Genomic DNA, 12,396 nt, shown 5'->3' with positions numbered 1-12,396 from the left:
TTAATCTTATGTGTCAACTTGGCTAGGCTATGGTGTCAGTTGTTTGGTCAAACACCAGTCTAGATGTTGCTATGAAGGCATTTTCTTTAGATGTGATGAGTCAGTAGACTTTAAGTACTACAGATAACCCTCCATAATATGGGTGGACCTCATCCAATCAGTTGAAGGCCTTATGAGCAAAGACAGAGTTTTTCTGAGGTAGAATTCTCCTCAAGACCAAGCTAAAAACCCTGCCTAAGTTTCTAGACTACTGATCTCTGGAATTGGATTCAAGACATCAACTCTTACCTTAATTTCCAGGCTGCTGGTCTGTTGTATGGAATTCAAACTTGTCATGCTCCCCACCCCCAGAATTGCATGAGCTAGTTCCTTAAAATAAATCTGTCTTGCTCTCTCTTCACACAGGCGCACGCGCATGCGCGCGTACACACACACACACACACACACACACACACACACACACACACTCAATTGGATTCTTTGGAGAACTCTGGCTAACAAAAGACCTAAACTTGATTATAGTCCTGGAAGCAATGAAAAGAGACAAGGATATATCTTGAAAGAGGCTTCTCGTTTCCAGCAAGGAGGATTGATCCTGAGGGTTTGTCTTCCAGGAGCACTTATTGTTTTGGCCTGGGTTCTTCCAGAGCAAAGGAGAGCCTTGAGTGGAGGTTTTTTATTTAGGAAAGAACCTCAGGGAGTGGAGGGCAGGGGAATGAACATGGGAGAAGGAAGAGCCAATACACAGGTACATTACTGAGTTTGTCACCAGCACAGGTGACTGATGCACAGGGAGCCCTATGAAATGTCTCCCAGAACTTTCTGGCTAGAGGATGCAAGGGAGAGTCATTTATCCATCAGCTTGCATCTTCTATTGTTCAAGATTGTGCTGTATATTATGTATACATGAGCACCATATGGACTCATTGCTTCCATAATGAACCTTGAAATTTGTCACCTAGAACTACTTGAGGGGTAAAATAGTAAACCCAAGCATTCTATTCTCTGATCATAACCAGCTTTTGACCCTTGGGTTTCTGCCAACCCTGACCATAAGCTTCACACTTGATCTATAATCTCTTCACCTCAGTTCAACTATTAGACTATCTCACAGTTGTTCAACCTAAAGAAAAGAGATCATAAATAAAGCAGTAGCAACAAGAGAAAAGAATAGGAGGAAACGGAAGAATCAAGGATGATTTTGGCTTACGTATTACTTACCAAGACAGTATAGGAATATGAGCTGATTCAGATGTGGAAGATGATATAGGCAGTTTGTCCAGGCTATATAATGGCATTTTCTGTTGTGGTACTCTAGAAGTAATTTTCTATCTCCTTCCTTCCCTCTACATCTATTAATTAGAGTTCATACGTAAAGAATAGTTTATTTACCCCCATTTATTTATTTGCCTAGTTATTTACATCAGTATGGACTTCTAATATTTATTTTATTCTTTGGGTTGTAGTTCAAAAGTATGTAATTATTTTCTTGCTCAAGTCGTTCTAACTTTGGCCACTGGGAGCTCTTTAGTGCTGGTTCTTGTGCCCTTTTGGCATGCCATCATCCCTTTCCTTTTTAAGCATTTCCTTATTTTCTGACATCATGAGATGTGCTAGGCTCATCTTATATTTTCCTCAAACCTTCAATCAATCCATTTTCAAGGATTTCTCATTTTTTTAATTGGAGATTTCGGAACCAAGATCTGAGCCTTGGGTGTGCTCGTTGCTACTGGGGCATCAAAAGTTACTGAAAAAAAAAAAAAAACATGCAAAAGAGACAAAATTGGCAAAGGAAATTCCCATGATGATATATACAGAAAATTAGCTGTGCTGAATGCCTAGAGCTCCACAAGGCCAGCTTGGGGCGAGAGGATGGAAATTTCAGGAACAATTATTGCAAGTTATAAATGGAACTGGGCAAATGCTAGACGTGTCTAATCTGATTGATAGTCATAATAATGTAGAAAATGGACATTTACTTAATCTAAGTTTGTGAAGGAAGTTGGGTGAGAGGTAGAGAATTGTGGATGGGAAGGATGTAAGAGAGATAGACACATATTTTCTAATGTAGAAAGTCAATAATCTAAATTTGGAAAATAACAGTTTCTGTGCAAACATGGTATTCAGCAAAGTGATGACAAAAAATGGAACAAATAGCTTAAAACACTTAATGTAGTTTTAAGAGTAAGAGTAAGAATTGGGATTGGGGAGGAATAAGGCAACAAACTGCTATATTTTTTAACCAATGTATTTTAGATTTACATACTTCATTGTTACAAATAAAATATTCAATTTAAAAAGGAAAAAAGAACACAGCTACAAAAGTTACAGTGGATAAAGGTAGATGGAGCTATCTGTTCCAGGTAATATAAATTCAAAGAGACCCACACCTAGAGATATATTTGCAAAATCTTTCCATTCCAGAACCAAAAGAAAAATCTTGAAAGAATGTGCAAAAAGATAAAAATTAACAAAATAAAATAACTTTAAGGAAAAAAATAAAAGCTATGACCCAAGAATATTACACCCTAAGAAATAGTCTGTTTACCTTGTATGAAATCAATGGAAATTCAATTTCAAGTATTTTCAAGTTCACAAAAGATGTACCTACCCTGAAAAAAGCATTTTCATATTTAATTGAATTAAATATGAAATTTCACAGATTAAGTAACTGATTTGCAGAGGAGTTGTTTGTTGTTGTTGTTGTTGTTTTTAACTTACTCAAAGTATGTAAATGTAAGAGGTAGAATCAGCATTTAAATTTAGTTCTGTTTGACTTTGCCCATTATCTAGGTGAGAACATTATTCCAGGAGCTTGGCAATGTTTCTTCTTCCTCTTTTCTTTTTTCTTCTCTTTATCTTTATCCCTCTCTCTTTTCTGCTTGGAAAACAAAAGAAAACAAAAAACCTCTGTAACAATTTTGGGAAAGGAGTTCTAAGCTCAGAATACAAAAATCTGTTCATTTTTCCTAAAAGGAAAAAATAATGTATTCATTGTATTTTTTTCCCCCAGTGAGACTACAGCAGCAGCAGAAGGGACAAAATCTGTGTGCTGGGAAGGCATTGTGCTGGATTCTGGGGATACAATGATGAAGACTGATGAGGCCCTGTCCTCAGAGAGGGCACATTCTAATGGGGAAAATAGACAAAGAGCCAAGAAACAAAAAAGAAGTAAAATACAGGGGTTGTAATAACTGCTAAGAAGGAAACAAAGGAGGGGTTGGCAGAGAAAATAAGGGGACCAGGATACCTACTTTAAATTGGGTACCCAGGAGAAACTCTCTGAGAAGATGATTTAAGCTGATTCATGGCAGATGAGAATGAGGTACCACATGCTAGGTGGTGGGGAGGCACTCCAGACAGAGGGACAGGAAGTAGCCAACTCCAGACAAGAATGACTACTGAAGTGTGTGGTCCTGTGTGGACAAAGTAATTTGTCAATGTTTAATCCTGTTATTTTTTATTCAATAAATACTTATTTGCTTCCCTCTACATGGGAGGCATGGTTCCAGCCACTGAGAATACACAGTCCCTGAACATGAAGAAATTGTCATTCAGGAAGGAAATCTTACAAGTCCCCTGGAGGTGACTTACCAGAGTGAAGAGGCTTCATATCAAAAGAGTACCTAAAACCAGTGTGGGTGGGTGTAGCAGAACCAGGAAAGGTTTGCCTACAAAATGATGTCTAAGCAGATACCTGGACATAAATAGGAGTTATGTGTAACTAGCAATGCATGAAAATACATGGGGCATAACTGTTTTTTTCCCAGCTGGATTGAAAACGTTGAATAAATGACTTCAACGTTGTTATGGGTAGCATTGTGTGCCTCCAAAATTTGTATGTTGAAGTTCTAACCTCCAGTACCTCAGAATGTGTCGTATTTGGAAGCAGATGTCAGTAGTTAAGAAGAGGTCGTTAGAGTGAACACTAATCCAATATAACTGGTATTTATAAAAAGGCAAAATTTGGACACAGATGCACATGTGGAGGGAAGACAATGTAAGGACATTTGTAAGGAAATGTAAGGAAAAGGTAGCAATCTACAAGTCAGGGAGAAAGAACTGGAACATATCCTTCACTCAGAAGGAACCAACCCTGCTAACATCTTGTGAACTCTGAGATAATAATCTGTTGCTTAAGTCACCCACTTTGTGGGGTTTTGTTATGGTAGTCCTAGAAAACTAATACAAACATAAACTTGGAATTACCTACCATATTATATTAAATGAAACAAATGTACAGAAATGCATAGCCTCCCCTATAACTTGGCAGTGTCTCTCACAAGCGCACGCAAACACACACACACAATGCATACACACAAACATTACACCCTCAGGAAAGAACATTTGCAAAAGATATACAAAGGACTGTTATCCAAAATATGCAAAGAACTCTTAAAATTCAGCAGTGAGGAAACAAAGAAGCCAACTAAAAAATGGGCCAAATAACTTAAGAGACCTCACCAAGGAAGACTACAGATGGCAGATAAGCATATGCCAATATGCTCCACATCATATATCATCAGGGGGATGCTAACTAAAATAATCAAGAGATACCATCACACACCCATTAGAATGACCAAAATCCAGAACGCTGGTATTACCAAATGCTGGTGGGAATATGGGGCAATAAGAACTCTCATTCATCGTTTGCAAAATAACAGCGATGTTGAAGACAGATTGGCAGTTTCTTACAAAGCTAAACATACACCTACCAGATGTGCTCCAGCACGGAAACTGAAAATTTATGTCCATGAACAAACCTGTACACAGCTTTTTTATAACTAGTTTTATATGTAATTATAATTAATAATTGCCAAAACTTGGAAGCAACCAAGCTGTCCTTCAGTAGGTGAATAAACTGTGGTCCATCCAAGCAATGGAATATTACTTAGCACTGAAAATAAATGAGCTAGCCAGCCATGAGAAGAAGTGGAAGAAACTTAAATGTATACTGCTAACTGAAAGAAACCAATTTTAAGAGGCTGCATACAGTATAATTGTAATCATAACGACATTCTGCAAAAGGCAAAACTATGGAGACAATAAAGAGATCAGTGGTTGTCAGGAGTTATGAGGGAAAGGGGATGAATAGGCAGAGCACAGAGGATTTTCAGGGCAGTGAACTTACTCTCTATGATACTATAATGATAGATGTATGTCATTATGCATTTGCCCGCAAATGTATACCACTAGGAGTAAACTCTAATGTAAACTATGGACTTTGGGTGATAATGATCTGTCAATGTGTCCTCATTTGTAACGAATGTAACACTCTGATGGGACATATTGATAATGTGTGAGGGAGGCTATAATGTGTGAGGGCAGAGGGTATATGAAAAATCTCTTTATTTTCCTCTCAATATTGCTGTGAACCTAAAACTTCCCTAAAAATAAAAACTATTAATGTAGAATATATCACAAAGTATGTGAAAGCAAATTAAATTCTTCTAATTCAGTAAGTATGAAGTATGACATTTCTGTCTGTTCAAAAATATATATTTATAGGTAAATATGCCAGCTTTGTAAGTTGTACTTGATAATTAAATAATTTTATATATATGTATATATATGTGTGTGTGTGTATATATATATATATATATATATTTTTTTTTTTTTTTTTTTTTTTTTTTTTAAAGAGAGAGAGAGAGCACGAGCAGGGGCAGGGCAGAGAGAAAGAGAGAATCTTAGCAGGCTTCACATTTAGCATGGAGCTGGACGCTCAATCCCATGACCATGAGATCATGACCTGAGCCAAAATCAAGAGTCTGACACTCCACTGACTGAGCCACCCAGGTGCCCCAATACTAAATCTGTATTTTATTGAATAAGCTCACTGGTTTTCACAGTGAATCTAAACTGAAAATAAAACATAATTTTAAAAAAAAAAAATAAGGTTTTCTCCAATAATATTAATCTTAGCCATGTCCTAACTGCCCAGTTTGTGGCTTTGCTCCTGGATTTGCAGATTGTCAAGATGAGAGCAACTTCCTTGGGCACTTGATTATATCCTTTTATTTATTTACAAGTTTCCTGGAATTTATTAAGATTAAAAGAGTGTGTTTTCTGTACAAGATTGGATTGGAAGACAAGTGTGTCTTCTGTACAAGATTCTCTTTTCATTAAAAGGGAAAACTTCTTAAATAACAAGTAGATACTTATACAAACAGGATAGGCTCAAGTTTAAATTGTTAAGGGGAATGGGTGAGATATCCACAGAGATTTTAAATACTCAGAATATGCTGGGGCTTCTTCCATTTTATTTCCTCCTTCCCTTCCAGTTCTCCATTTGTCCAAAAATGCATACATTAAATGACAGGAGGAAGGGAGAGATTCACCTCTATAGTCATCAAAACATCTAGAAATGCCTCAAATTTGCTACTTTCTCTTCTAAATTTCTATAGTATCCACAGATTAGACAATAGGTGTTTTCTCATTATGATTTCATTGGTTCCTGTTTTAGAGTAGTATTCTGTCAGCTTATTATTGAGGTAAGGCCAGTGATTCTCATTCTCAAATCACATCAAAATCACCAGCTTTGTTGCTTTTGTTGGGTTGGTTTTGTTTTAATGGATGTGCCTGAGCTGTGCCTGAACCTCCAATCCCAGAGGTTCTGATTTACTTGGTCTGAGGTGGTGCCCAGACATCAGTATTTTGTTTTTTAACTCTAAACTGATTGAAGTGTGTAGCCAAAGTTGAAAATCCCTGATCTACCCAGTGTTTCTCATCCTGGCCACTCAACCAAATCACCTGGGGCACTTGTTAAAAATACAGATTCCTATGCCCCTCCCTCAAGAATCTGATTCCATAAGCCTGAGGTGGACCACGGGAACCTACACTTTAAGAAGCGCCCTAAGTGTTTCTGATAACTAGCCAAGTTTGAGAAACACTGGAGGCATCCAATAAAAATACAGAACACGCTAGACTGGTCTGGTTTTTGCTTTATGACAAAATTTCCTCAAACTCATCTTACTGCAGCCTCTCACTGAAAAAAATTTCCTTTTAAATTTTTCTACTTTTTTTCTGTGGGTGTATGTGTTTGTGTACATATATTTAGTTTAGCTATCCATCAATCCCTTTCAGGGCATTCAAGAACCAATTTGCAATATTTATTTTATATGCATTCACATATGCACACAACGTACAAAAACAACAAACTAAATAGTGGTAAAATATTTGTGTTTATATAATCACTCTAAACACCAAAAACACATTTTTAAGTGATATTTTTTTTCGGGGAGCATTTCTTTCTCTACAATCAGATCCTTCTCTCCTTACCAGTTCCGAATCATCATATTCTATCCAAACAAATTGAGATCCTTAACTGGCATTCTTAGAGTCTGACAGCACTGGGTCTAGAATGCATATAATCAAGCACATTTTCCTTCAATTTTCAAATCTTCCCCACCAGAACACCTTAAGCTCATCCTCATTTTAAAGATAATACCACTAATTGGGGGTGGGAAGGGAGTTATTCTGCTGACCAGCCTTTCCAAGAGGCTCTGCCCAGTAAGACACTGCAAAGCTGCTTTTTGTCAGACAGGTGTCTTTCAACCAAGATCAGATGCAACTACCAAGTCCAAGTGGGTGGAGTAGGAATGAAAGAACTCCTGTATTGTCATAGTTTAAATATTATATACAGCATTTTAATTTACAGTATCTGCTATGTACATTTGTACTTCTCAAATCAGCATGGGCTTCTAGAAATCCATATGTCACCTAGAAAGACTATTTTGCAGCTAGTATTTAGTAAATACCAAGTTGTTGCTCTAGACAGAGTAGGATTTCCACGTTTAGCAAACAAAACCAACACAAATGAATAAAACAGCATCATCATCAACAATAATATCAAAATGATACATTTTGAGGCAATAACAAATAAGGTTTTCTTTCTTTTCCTTCTTCACTATATTCTTCCCTTTTTACCTATGGATATTTTTCACTTAGATCTTCCAACCCTCTGCAGTTAGATTTTTTTATGCAGGCTCAGAATTTTTCCTTTGTTTTAATTCCTCTATGAGAAAATTAAATGTATGGTATTATTTCCTTGTCTTTTTTTTTTTCTTAATTTACTATTGGAAACAGAATGAGATTGTCCAGGTCTAAAAACAAACAAACGAACAAACAAAAACACAAAATAGACAATCAATGCTTTCCTTGTTGGTTGCTTAACAATGAATTTCTGGAAAAAAATCAAGTTATCAAGAAAACCCATCTGATTTAGAACATGCAATGATTGCCATGGTGTAAATACTGCCACCATAGCTGATCTCAAGCTACCAACTCAATGTCTCTGAGTGCAGATTTTAGAAGAGATAATGCACAATTGGCTATAGAGAAGCAGGACACGCAGCTTCATAGCACACCCCAGGCAGGAGCTTTATTGACATTTACTCATTTAATAACCATTATAACCTGATGAAGTAGAAGAAGAAACACGTAATTTAAAATAAGGACAATTGGGTCTGAGTCTTGGTCTGGCTCCTTATTGGCCAGGTGAACTCAGGCAAGTTCATTCTCTCTGATCCTGAGTCTTTGGAAATAATGTATTTAACTCTTGCTTTTTAATTACCTCCTTCTGAATGTTTTCTACTTCATAGCATGTTTTAAATTAATTATGGGGTAAGTCATGTTGATAGTATGTACCCTCGATAGGTTGTAATGAACATGGCACTTTACCCCAATCTAATTATGAAAAAACATCCGACAAATCCAAATAGAACATGCAATACCAGTTCTCCTTAAAAAGGTCAAGGTCATCAAAAACAAGGACAGCCTGAGAGACTGTTGCAGTCAAGAGGAACCCAAGAAGACATAATTACCTGATGTAATGTGTTATCCTTGATGGGATACTGGAACAGAAAAAGCATACTAGATAAAAACTAAGGATATCTGAATAAAGTATGGACTTCAGTTAACAATAATGTATCAATGTATCGATCAGATTCATTAATAATATCAAATATACCATACTAATGATATTAATAACTAATGATGTTAATAATTATTAATAAAATAGTAATAAGGGGAAAGTAAGTGCAAAGTATATGAGAACTCTTTGTGCCGTCTTTGCAAACCTGAAACTTCTAAAGCATAAAAACAAGAACAGGAGAACCAGTGTAAAATTTCTCCTATGTGATAGTTGAGAACAAATATTCTATGCTATCATCACTGTCCTCTTCTGTAGGATGAAAATTCCCCTTTTCTTGAACCATTCTTTTCATGATACAACTTGAAAATTTAGTCTCTGTCTAGGAGTTTCTGATTATTTCCTGAATAAGCATCGCTCTTCCATGCTTTTTTTAGTTTTGACTGTACAGTTCTCTGGAGACTGTCCTTCCTTGGGACCCCCCTTTCTGGTTAACCCCTGTTCTCTTTCAAGAGCCACTAAAATAGCACCTCCTCCCTTGCAACACACCAAATCTAATAACCTTGCCTTTCTTGTCCGCCATGCCAAATGACTTTCTTCTCTGTACTCATGGCATTTGTTCATAGCTGTTATTTCATCATGCTCTGTTGTAATATTTTTCTCATCTCTGTCTCTTGTTATGCTGTGAGTAGAGGCTGTTCTGTATGCTGAAAACCTAGAAAAGCACAGACACATAGAAGGAGATACCAGTCGATGAAGTTGGTTCTACCTGGAATAGCTTTTCCTTCTGATCCATTTTGGTCAGTTCTCCTGCATCTCTCTTATTTCAGGTGTTCCCATCCTCATTCTACTTATCCAATTCCTATCTACCGTTCATGTTTCCATTTACAGGACATACTCCTCTCTCTCTGAACCTGTTTCCTTTATAGTTAGCAAGACACGATTAATTCACCTCTCCTTGTTTTAATGTACTTTTAGTTTGTCTGAGCTAAAGACCTGTGTCTTATGCTATGCTTGTGTCCCTCACAGGTCACCCTATTAGGCTAATGAATTGGCTCATTAATATGTATGTGCTGATCGTTTGGTTTTCTGATTATCCTATTCTTCACTGAATGCCCTTCCTCTGAATTCTGGAAACTTTAATTCTGTACCCATACTTAGCATGTGATTGTATAGTTGCTGTTCTGTTTTTGCTTTGATACATATACATTTTGTCTGCCTAGCAACACTGTAAGCATTTTTAGAGCATAATTGATCTTCCCAGATACTTAATGAATAGTGGACTTCTAGACTCATACCAACTGAGGACCTGATAAAATATTGAATCTGAATCCACATTCTGTGAATGAAACTGGGAAGTTCCTAAACTCTGCATTTTCTAGACTAACTTTTCCTGAATTATCTCACGGCATAGGAATCGTCTGTTACCAATTGATTGCAGAAGCACTTACAATGCAATAATAATTTGAGCCCGGTGGCTAACTGAGGCTAATTCTTAAGAGGGAGTGTGCTTTAAAAGGGTGTAGTTTCTTTTGTTCAGTGTTGCTCACTCTTAATCCATTTGCACTAGGGAAACCACAATTACCATAAATGTAAAGTGTAGAAGTATATTTTTAATGTAGTTTAGTCTAAAAATATTCATGGTCTACTACCTTCTCTTTCTCCATCTGTAACTATTTTATACATCCTACACTGCATTTGAAAGTTAGAAGTTCTTATATACTTTATTAATGAAAATAGAAATATAGATGTCTAAGAAAGGATTTCTTTTCATTTTATCTTTTGTCTGTTTTATGACACAACTAATAATATTAAAGATTTTCCCAATTTTGCCATTTCTTTTAACTGAAATTCACTAAGAGGTTTGCAGAATTTATTTATTTATTTATTTAAAAAAATTTTTTTGTTTATTTACTTTTTTGGCAGAGAGAGAGAGAGAGAGAGAGAGAGAGAGAGTGAGTGAGCATGAGTGGGGGAGGGGCAGAGAGAGAGGGAGACACAGAATCCGAATCCGAAGCAAGCTCCAGGCTCCGAGCTGTCAGTACAGAGCCTGACTCGGGGCTTGAACTCACGGACTGTGAGATCATGACCTGAGCTGAAGTCGGACGCTCAACCCACTGAGCCACCCAGGCGCCCCGAGGTTTGCAGAATTTAGACATCTGAATTGTATGCTGAGATCATAGAGCACCTAACATTCAATTCTAGAAATTATGATTGTGAAAAAAACTTCTTGTCTTACAGCCTTGAATTTTCTGTTTTTCACTAATTTACTACTCAAATCAGTAAGCCAGATCTATGGACTTAATGGGCAAAAGATCTTGATTTGATTATATCCAAGGTCAATGGTGCAACCTTGGGCACATCCTTTTTCTCTTAGTTTTCTCATCTGGAAATGGAGGACTAAGTGAGATAATGTATATGAAAGGGTTTCATCAACTCTAATACAATATTTTAATACTTTTAAGAAAATACTCTAAATTATAAAATGTGAAGGAAAAAAAGGTAAAACCTAAACAACTAATAACCTTAAGAGCTCTGTTTTTCATGGTCTTTAGTATCAGGGACCTAGAAAATGAATTTAACAAGGCTTCCTGTTCTTTTTGGTAAAAGCAAGGTTACATTCAATCAAACTTTCCCAGGTTGGTCTGGACACTTATAAGGTGTGCAGCTCAGAGGAATTATTCCACGTTGACTTACAGTGTTTTTTCTTTATCACCTGTGAAATAAACATGTTTTTATTGTGCTTCCTTTTGTTTTAGCCATGCAGAGTGCTTTGATCACGTTGAAAATCTTTGAGTTCTCTCTCTTTTTGTGCCATTGTTTATTGCCCTGTTGACATGGAATACCTTTTTCTCGTTCCATTTTTACTGATACATTCCTACACCTCTTTCAAGACTCATTTCAAATGTCATGTTTCTGGAAAGATCTCCCTGCCCCTTCTGCTCTGAGTTGGTTAGTTATGACCCCTTTGTGCCCCACTAGACAGTGAGCTTATTGTAGCCCTGTCACTTTTCACTTTTCTTTGGGCAAATCCTGATCTAGTGCATGGTACATAATGGGCACTGAGTACAGCTAGTTGCATCGATCATCCTACCCTCTTTTTGTCTTTTTCATGTCTTGTCTCTTTTTCTTACCCCTGGTCTTTTCAACTCTTATTATTTTGTAATGTTTTTGTCAAGCATGTTATTTTTAAACTTATAAACTTGGGTGTTGTCTATTAAATTTTTTTTTTACCATTACTCCTGTCTTTAATTTTGTGTCACAGAATTTAAAAACCCTGATACATTGTTCTGATACACGAGATGTATACAATTATTTCATTTAAGAAAGACTAGAATTGTAGAATGTTCTACATTCCATTTTTTAAGTAGCATGACTCAACTATTCCATCAAGGTGTGTTCATTTTCTAGTATCTGTTTTCAGTACGATAGGTAAATAGGGCATTTTCCAGGCTTTCCATGAGCCAATGTAAGTTGCAGCCTGCTTCTCCTCTGTGACTTGGTTCACCCTATGATTGTCTTCCTAG

This window comes from Panthera tigris, chromosome D3, assembly GCF_018350195.1.
Source record: "Panthera tigris isolate Pti1 chromosome D3, P.tigris_Pti1_mat1.1, whole genome shotgun sequence".
NCBI lineage: Eukaryota > Metazoa > Chordata > Mammalia > Carnivora > Felidae > Panthera > Panthera tigris.
This window is presented reverse-complemented; position numbering follows the sequence as displayed.